Below are 9,565 nucleotides of genomic sequence, written 5' to 3' on the forward strand. Positions count from 1 at the left end.
GTCTCTAGAGATGATATGTCAGTCTAAGTTTCTCTAGGGGCAGTTATGTCAGACAGACTAGAGTTGGAGACGTCAGTCACAGTGTCTCTAAGGGCAGTTATGTCAGACAGACTGTCTCTAGAGATGGATATGTCAGTCACAGTGTCTCTAGGGGCAGTTATGTCAGACAGACTAGGGTTGGAGATGTCAGTCATACTGTCTCTAAGGGCTGTTATGCAGTCAGACTGTCTCTAGAGATGGATATGTCAGTCACAGTTTCTCTAGGGGAAGTTATGTCAGACAGACTAGAGTTGGAGACGTCAGTCACAGTGTCTCTAAGGGCAGTTATGTCCCACAGACTAGAGTTGGAGATGTCAGTCATACTGTCTCTAAGGGCAGTTATGTCAGTCAGACTGTCTCTAGAGATGGATATGTCAGTCACAGTGTCTCTAGGGGCAGTTATGTCAGACAGACTAGGGTTGGAGATGTCAGTCATACTGTCTCTAAGGGCTGTTATGTCACACAGACTAGAGTTGGAGATGTCAGTCATACTGTCTCTAAGGGCTTTTATGTCAGTCAGACTGTCTCTAGAGATAGATATGTCAGTCACACTGTCTCTAAGGGCAGTTATGTCACACAGACTAGAGTTGGAGATGTCAGTCATACTGTCTCTAAGGGCTTTTATGTCAGTCAGACTGTCTCTAGAGATAGATATGTCAGTCACACTGTCTCTAAGGGCAGTTATGTCACACAGACTAGAGTTGGAGATGTCAGTCATACTGCCTCTAAGGGCTTTTATGTCAGTCAGACTGTCTCTAGAGATGGATATATCAGTCACTGTTTCTCTAGGGGCAGTTATGTCAGACAGATTAGGGTTGGAGATGTCAGTCATACTGTCTCTAAGGGCAGTTATGTCAGTCAGACTGTCTCTAGAGATGGATATGTCAGTCACACTGTCTCTAAGGGCAGTTATGTCACACAGACTAGAGTTGGAGATGTCAGTCATACTGTCTCTAAGGGCTTTTATGTCAGTCAGACTGTCTCTAGAGATGGATATGTCAGTCACTGTTTCTCTAGGGGCAGTTATGTCAGACAGACTAGAGTTGGAGACGTCAGTCACAGTGTCTCTAGGGCAGTTATGTCAGACAGACTAGAGTTGGAGACGTCAGTCACAGTGTCTCTAAGGGCAGTTGTGTCAGACAGACTAGGATTGGAGACGTCAGTCACACTGTCTCTAAGGGCAGTTATGTCAGTCAGACTGTCTCTAGAGATGATATGTCAGTCACAGTTTCTCTAGGGGCAGTTATGTCAGACAGACTAGAGTTGGAGACGTCAGTCACAGTGTCTCTAAGGGCAGTTATGTCAGACAGACTGTCTCTAGAGATGGATATGTCAGTCACAGTGTCTCTATGGGCAGTTATGTCAGACAGACTAGGGTTGGAGATGTCAGTCATACTGTCTCTAAGGGCTGTTATGCAGTCAGACTGTCTCTAGAGATGGATATGTCAGTCACAGTTTCTCTAGGGGCAGTTATGTCAGACAGACTAGAGTTGGAGACGTCAGTCACAGTGTCTCTAAGGGCAGTTATGTCCCACAGACTAGAGTTGGAGATGTCAGTCATACTGTCTCTAAGGGCAGTTATGTCAGTCAGACTGTCTCTAGAGATGGATATGTCAGTCACAGTGTCTCTAGGGCAGTTATGTCAGACAGACTAGGGTTGGAGATGTCAGCCATACTGTCTCTAAGGGCAGTTATGTCAGTCAGACTGTCTCTAGAGATGGATATGTCAGTCACAGTGTCTCTAAGGGCAGTTTTGTCAGACAGACTAGGGTTGGAGATGTCAGTCATACTGTCTCTAAGGGCTGTTATGTCAGTCAGACTGTCTCTAGAGATGGATATGTCAGTCACAGTTTCTCTAGGGGCAGTTATGTCAGACAGACTAGAGTTGGAGACGTCAGTCACAGTGTCTCTAAGGGCAGTTATGTCAGACAGACTGTCTATAGAGATGGATATGTCAGTCACAGTGTCTCTAGGGGCAGTTATGTCAGACAGACTAGGGTTGGAGATGTCAGTCATACTGTCTCTAAGGGCAGTTATGTCAGACTGTCTCTAGAGATGGATATGTCTGTCACACTGTCTCTAAGGGCAGTTATGTCACACAGACTAGAGTTGGAGATGTCAGTCATACTGTCTCTAAGGGCAGTTATGTCAGTCAGACTGTCTCTAGAGATGGATATGTCAGTCACAGTGTCTCTAGGGGCAGTTATGTCAGACAGACTAGGGTTGGAGATGTCAGTCATACTGTCTCTAAGGGCAGTTATGTCAGTCAGACTGTCTCTAGAAATGGATATGTCAGTCACACTGTCTCTAAGGGCAGTTATGTCACACAGAATAGAGTTGGAGATGTCAGTCAGACTGTCTCTAGGGGCTGTTAGGTCAGTCAGACTGTCTCTAGAGATGGATATGTCAGTCACAGTTTCTCTAGGGGCAGTTATGTCAGACAGACTAAAGTTGGAGACGTCAGTCACAGTGTCTCTAAGGGCAGTTGTGTCAGACAGACTAGGATTGGAGACGTCAGTCACACTGTCTCTAAGGGCAGTTATGTCAGTCAGACTGTCTCTAGAGATGATATGTCAGTCACAGTTTCTCTAGGGGCAGTTATGTCAGACAGACTAGAGTTGGAGACGTCAGTCACAGTGTCTCTAAGGGCAGTTATGTCAGACAGACTGTCTCTAGAGATGGATATGTCAGTCACAGTGTCTCTAGGGGCAGTTATGTCAGACAGACTAGGGTTGGAGATGTCAGTCATACTGTCTCTAAGGGCTGTTATGTCAGTCAGACTGTCTCTAGAGATGGATATGTCAGTCACAGTTTCTCTAGGGGCAGTTATGTCAGACAGACTAGAGTTGGAGACGTCAGTCACAGTGTCTCTAAGGGCAGTTATGTCCCACAGACTAGAGTTGGAGATGTCAGTCATACTGTCTCTAAGGGCAGTTATGTCAGTCAGACTGTCTCTAGAGATGGATATGTCAGTCACAGTGTCTCTAGGGCAGTTATGTCAGACAGACTAGGGTTGGAGATGTCAGCCATACTGTCTCTAAGGGCAGTTATGTCAGTCAGACTGTCTCTAGAGATGGATATGTCAGTCACAGTGTCTCTAAGGGCAGTTTTGTCAGACAGACTAGGGTTGGAGATGTCAGTCATACTGTCTCTAAGGGCTGTTATGTCAGTCAGACTGTCTCTAGAGATGGATATGTCAGTCACACTGTCTCTAAGGGCAGTTATGTCACACAGACTAGAGTTGGAGATGTCAGTCATACTGTCTCTAAGGGCTTTTATGTCAGTCAGACTGTCTCTAGAGATGGATATGTCAGTCACTGTTTCTCTAGGGGCAGTTATGTCAGACAGACTAGAGTTGGAGACGTCAGTCACAGTGTCTCTAAGGGAAGTTATGTCAGACAGACTGTCTCTAGAGATGGATATGTCAGTCACAGTGTCTCTAGGGGCAGTTATGTCAGACAGACTAGGGTTGGAGATGTCAGTCATAGTGTCTCTAAGGGCAGTTATGTCAGTTAGACTGTCTCTAGAGATGGATATGTCAGTCACAGTGTCTCTAGGGGCAGTTATGTCAGACAGACTAGGGTTGGAGATGTCAGTCATACTGTCTCTAAGGGCAGTTATGTCAGTCAGACTGTCTCTAGAGATGGATATGTCAGTCACAGTGTCTCTAGGGGCAGTTATGTCAGACAGACTAGGGTTGGAGATGTCAGTTATACTGTCTCTAAGGGCTGTTAGGTCAGTCAGACTGTCTCTAGAGATGGATATGTCAGTCACAGTTTCTCTAGGGGCAGTTATGTCAGACAGACTAGAGTTGGAGACGTCAGTCACAGTGTCTCTAAGGGCAGTTGTGTCAGACAGACTAGGATTGGAGACGTCAGTCACACTGTCTCTAAGGGCAGTTATGTCAGTCAGACTGTCTCTAGAGATGACATGTCAGTCACAGTTTCTCTAGGGGCAGTTATGTCAGACAGACTAGAGTTGGAGACGTCAGTCACAGTGTCTCTAAGGGCAGTTATGTCAGACAGACTAGGGTTGGAGATGTCAGTCATACTGTCTCTAAGGGCAGTTATGTCAGTCAGACTGTCTCTAGAGATGGATATGTCAGTCACAGTGTCTCTAAGGGCAGTTATGTCAGACAGACTAGGGTTGGAGATGTCAGTTATACTGTCTCTAAGGGCAGTTATGTCAGTCAGACTGTCTCTAGAGATGGATATGTCAGTCACACTGTCTCTAAGGGCAGTTATGTCACACAGAATAGAGTTGGAGATGTCAGTCATACTGTCTCTAAGGGCTGTTATGTCAGTCAGACTGTCTCTAGAGATGGATATGTCAGTCACAGTTTCTCTAGGGGCAGTTATGTCAGACAGACTAGAGTTGGAGACGTCAGTCACAGTGTCTCTAAGGGCAGTTGTGTCAGACAGACTAGGATTGGAGAAGTCAGTCACACTGTCTCTAAGGGCAGTTATGTCAGTCAGACTGTCTCTAGAGATGATATGTCAGTCACAGTTTCTCTAGGGGCAGTTATGTCAGACAGACTAGGGTTGGAGATGTCAGTCATACTGTCTCTAAGGGCAGTTATGTCAGTCAGACTGTCTCTAGAGATGGATATGTCAGTCACACTGTCTCTAAGGGCAGTTATGTCACACAGACTAGAGTTGGAGATGTCAGTCATACTGTCTCTAAGGGCTTTTATGTCAGTCAGACTGTCTCTAGAGATGGATATGTCAGTCACTGTTTCTCTAGGGGCAGTTATGTCAGACAGACTAGAGTTGGAGACGTCAGTCACAGTGTCTCTAAGGGCAGTTATGTCCCACAGACTAGAGTTGGAGATGTCAGTCATACTGTCTCTAAGGGCAGTTATGTCAGACAGACTAGAGTTGGAGACGTCAGTCACAGTGTCTCTAAGGGCAGTTATGTCAGACAGACTGTCTCTAGAGATGGATATGTCAGTCACAGTGTCTCTAGGGGCAGTTATGTCAGACAGACTAGGGTTGGAGATGTCAGTCATACTGTCTCTAAGGGCTGTTATGTCAGTCAGACTGTCTCTAGAGATGGATATGTCAGTCACAGTTTCTCTAGGGGCAGTTATGTCAGACAGACTAGAGTTGGAGACGTCAGTCACAGTGTCTCTAAGGGCAGTTATGTCCCACAGACTAGAGTTGGAGATGTCAGTCATACTGTCTCTAAGGGCAGTTATGTCAGTCAGACTGTCTCTAGAGATGGAAATGTCAGTCACAGTGTCTCTAGGGCAGTTATGTCAGACAGACTAGGGTTGGAGATGTCAGCCATACTGTCTCTAAGGGCAGTTATGTCAGTCAGACTGTCTCTAGAGATGGATATGTCAGTCACAGTGTCTCTAAGGGCAGTTATGTCACACAGACTAGGGTTGGAGATGTCAGTTATACTGTCTCTAAGGGCAGTTATGTCAGTCAGACTGTCTCTAGAGATGGATATGTCAGTCACACTGTCTCTAAGGGCAGTTATGTCACACAGAATAGAGTTGGAGATGTCAGTCATACTGTCTCTAAGGGCTGTTAGGTCAGTCAGACTGTCTCTAGAGATGGATATGTCAGTCACAGTTTCTCTAGGGGCAGTTATGTCAGACAGACTAGAGTTGGAGACGTCAGTCACAGTGTCTCTAAGGGCAGTTGTGTCAGACAGACTAGGATTGGAGATGTCAGTCACACTGTCTCTAAGGGCAGTTATGTCAGTCAGACTGTCTCTAGAGATGATATGTCAGTCACAGTTTCTCTAGGGGCAGTTATGTCAGACAGACTAGAGTTGGAGACGTCAGTCACAGTGTCTCTAGGGGCAGTTATGTCAGACAGACTAGGGTTGGAGATGTCAGTCATACTGTCTCTAAGGGCTGTTATGTCAGTCAGACTGTCTCTAGAGATGGATATGTCAGTCACAGTTTCTCTAGGGGCAGTTATGTCAGACAGACTAGAGTTGGAGATGTCAGCCATACTGTCTCTAAGGGCAGTTATGTCAGTCAGACTATCGCTAGAGATGGATATGTCAGTCACAGTGTCTCTAAGGGCAGTTTTGTCAGACAGACTAGGGTTGGAGATGTCAGTCATACTGTCTCTAAGGGCTGTTATGTCAGTCAGACTGTCTGTAGAGATGGATATGTGAGTCACACTGTCTCTAAGGGCAGTTATGTCACACAGACTAGAGTTGGAGATGTCAGTCAGACTGTCTATAGAGATGGATATGTCAGTCACAGTTTCTCTAGGGGCAGTTATGTCAGACAGACTAGAGTTGGAGACGTCAGTCACAGTGTCTCTAAGGGCAGTTGTGTCAGACAGACTAGGATTGGAGACGTCAGTCAGACTGTCTCTAAAGACAGTTATGTCAGTCCGACCGTTTCTAGAGATGGATATGTCAGTCAAAATTTCTCTAGAAGCAGTTATGTCAGATAGACTAGGGTTGGAGATGTCAGTCATACTGTCTCTAAGGGCTGTTATGTCAGTCAGACTGTCTCTAGAGATGGATATGTCAGTCACAGTTTTTATAGGGGCAGTTATGTCAGTCAGTCTTTGGGGGTATTTATTGCAGTCATACTGTTATTAGCAGCAGTTGTGTAAGTCAAACTGTCTCTGGGGCTAGTTATGTGACTCAGGTGGTCTCTAGGGATAGTTCTTTTAGTTAAACTGCCTATACATTATGTATGTCAAGATGTCTTTACGGGTAGTTTTGTCAGACTGTATCTATGGACAATTATGTCAGAATAGCCTGACATAAATATATATGTCAAATTGTCTCTGAGGGTAGTTTTATTGGTCAGACGGTCTTGGGGTAATTTTCCCAGTGAGGGCAGTAATGTCAGTCAGACTGTCTGTGTGCATGTAGTTTTATTAGACTGTATCTTGGAGAGGTTATGTCTCTGGGGGTAGTTTAAAACCAAGATCATCTCTGGGGGTAGTAATGTCAGCGTCACTATACCCGGAGACAGTAAAGCCATCATACTGTCTCTGTGGGTAGTTTTATTAGACTGTCTCTCAGGTAAATTACATTAATCAAACTGTCTCTTGGGTGAAGTTATGCGAGTCAGACTGTCTTTAGGGGCAGTTACATCAGACTGTCTCTAGGGGACGTTATGTGAGACAGAGTGTCTCTGGGGGTAGCTGTACCAGTCACTGCAGTAGTAGTTATTATGACAATCAGACATAATAGTTATGGGGTAGTCAGTTATGTCTGTCAAGGAGACTCTGGGGATAGTCTTAGGGCTGTATTACACCAACAGATTATCTGACCAATATCTGTCCAATCAGACCAATAGTTGGTGTGTATAACAAAAGATCTGTGGGTGTAAATGGCCATCTGACCGATGATTGGTGAGATATCTGCTGGTGTAGTACGGCCTTTAAAGGCCAGTCTCCTACAGGTAGTTTTTGCACTCAGATTGTCTCTGAGGGGAGTCAGACTGTCTCAGCAGGCAGCTTTATTATTGTGCAAGTCACACTGCCTCTATGGGTATTGGTATCAGACTGTCTCTGGGGATATGTCTGTCAGACTCTTTCTAAGGGCAGTTAGACTGTCTCAGTTGGTATGTCAGTCAGAATGTCTCAGGGTGAAGTATGTGAGTCAGGCTGTCTCTGTAGACTGTCTACAGACAGTACCCTCCGGCTCGCGTCTGGTCCCCGCCGCTCTCTTTGTGTCTGCTTTTTCAGTCGTTTTCGTCTTCATTCTGCGCTCTCTCCTTAGCAGCGTTAATCCGTTACCCTGGCAACACGCTGACGTCATCAGTGGCCGCCATGTTACCACACCCACTCAAGCAGGTGTTCCAATAAGGCGACCTAAGTATCCTCCTGCTGCTCTACCAGAAAGTTTCATTGTAATGTAATGAACAGACTGGCCGCCAGGGGGAGCGGCGCCATCAGCGTCTACATTTCCGGAGGTGGGACTAGTCACTCGTACGTACAGGAGCAGCCTCCGCCCTCCGGCACCGCCTGCTCTGAGTGAGCTAATGATGGGGGTTGTAACACTGAGGAGCTTGGATACACGGCTCAGCAGACGGTATCACAGGTGACAGGCTTGGATACACTATTCTGCGAACAGTCACACGTACAAGAGGCCTAGATACACTGCTCAGCAGGCAGTATCACAGGCTTAGATACACTGCTCAGCAGGCAGTATCACAGAGAGGCTTAGATACACTGCTCAGCAGGCAGTATCACAGAGAGGCTTAGATACACTGCTCAGCAGGCAGTATCACAGAGAGGATTAGATACACTGCTCAGCAGGCTGTATCACAGAGAGGCTTAGATACACTGCTCAGCAGGCAGTATCACAGAGAGGCTTAGATACACTGCTCAGCAGGCAGTATCACAGAGAGGCTTAGATACACTGCTCAGCAGGCAGTATCACAGAGAGGCTTAGATACACTGCTCAGCAGGCTGTATCACACATAAGAGGCTACTGCAGCATGCTGCAGTTTTATCTCCGTCCAAAATTCCGGAACACTTGCCGGAATGCCGGATCCAGCATTAATTTACATTGAAATGTATTCGTGCCGGATCCGTCCCATGCGCAGACCTTTAAAAATGTGAGAAAAAAAAATAGAAAACGGATCAGTTTGTCCGTATGACAGACGGATCCGTTCTTGCAATGCATTTGTGAGACGGATCCGTCTACAAATGCTGTCCGTTTGCATGCAGATTGCCGCATCCGGCAGGCAGTTCCGGCGACAGAACTGCTTGCCGGATCACTCTGCCGCAAGTGTGAAAGTACCCTTAGATACACTGCTCAGCAAACATTATTACACTTAAAGGGGTTGTCCAAGTTATATTTATTGATGACCTATCCTCAGGGTAGGTCATCAATATCAGATCGGCTGGGGTCCGACACCCGGCACCCCCGCCGACTAGCTGTTTGAAGAGAAGGCGCGCACCGTGCCAGCACTGCCTCCTCTTCACTGTTTACCTATACAAGTGTATAGGAGCGATCCATACCACTGAAATGAATAGGACGGCTTGGGTGTAATTACACCTGCTCACCACTGCAGATGCAGACTTGGACAACCCCTTTAAGCAAGAAGGTAAACAGTGAAGAGGAGACTGCGCTGGCACGGCGCGCGCCTTCTCTTCAAACAGCTGATCGGGGGGGGTGGGGCGGGTGTCGGACCCCAGCCGATCTGATATTGATGACCTACCCATTAGGATAGGTCATCAATAAATATAACTTGGACAACCCCTTTAAGTGCCTTAGATCCACTACTTGGCAGACAGTATCACTCAAAGGAGGCTTAGATACACTACTCAGCATGTGGTATTACACATACTAGGCTTAGATACACAACAGTGTATTATGCATGAGAGGTTTAAATTTACACTGCTCTGCAGACGCCATCACACACGAGGGGCTTAGATACCCCAGCAGACAGTACCACACATGATAGGCTTGGATACAGCATCTCATGATGGGGGTTTGCTGTACTCTTTTCGGATTGGTCAGCTAGATATATGTATGACTCTCAGTATTCTTTCAGATCAGCGTCTTTTATTTCTGGAATATCACATGACAT

The 9,565-nt window shown here is 46.3% G+C and overlaps 1 protein-coding gene across 1 annotated transcript in view; it reads right to left on the reverse strand.

The window, feature by feature from the left end:
• The window catches only part of C6H20orf96 (chromosome 6 C20orf96 homolog), a 40,136-nt gene extending 30,686 nt beyond the window's left edge, over window positions 1-9,450 (reverse strand). Inside the window, exons 1-2 of the mRNA XM_040436964.1 lie at window positions 9,413-9,450; window positions 7,662-8,047 (exon numbers count right to left, since the gene is read on the reverse strand). The gene's annotated coding sequence lies outside the window, so the exon portion shown is untranslated. The remainder of the gene's footprint in view (window positions 1-7,661; window positions 8,048-9,412) is intronic.
• Between the last annotated feature and the right edge of the window lie 115 nt (window positions 9,451-9,565).

This window comes from Bufo bufo, chromosome 6 (genome assembly GCF_905171765.1).
Source record: "Bufo bufo chromosome 6, aBufBuf1.1, whole genome shotgun sequence".
In the NCBI taxonomy this organism is placed as follows: Eukaryota; Metazoa; Chordata; class Amphibia; order Anura; family Bufonidae; genus Bufo; species Bufo bufo.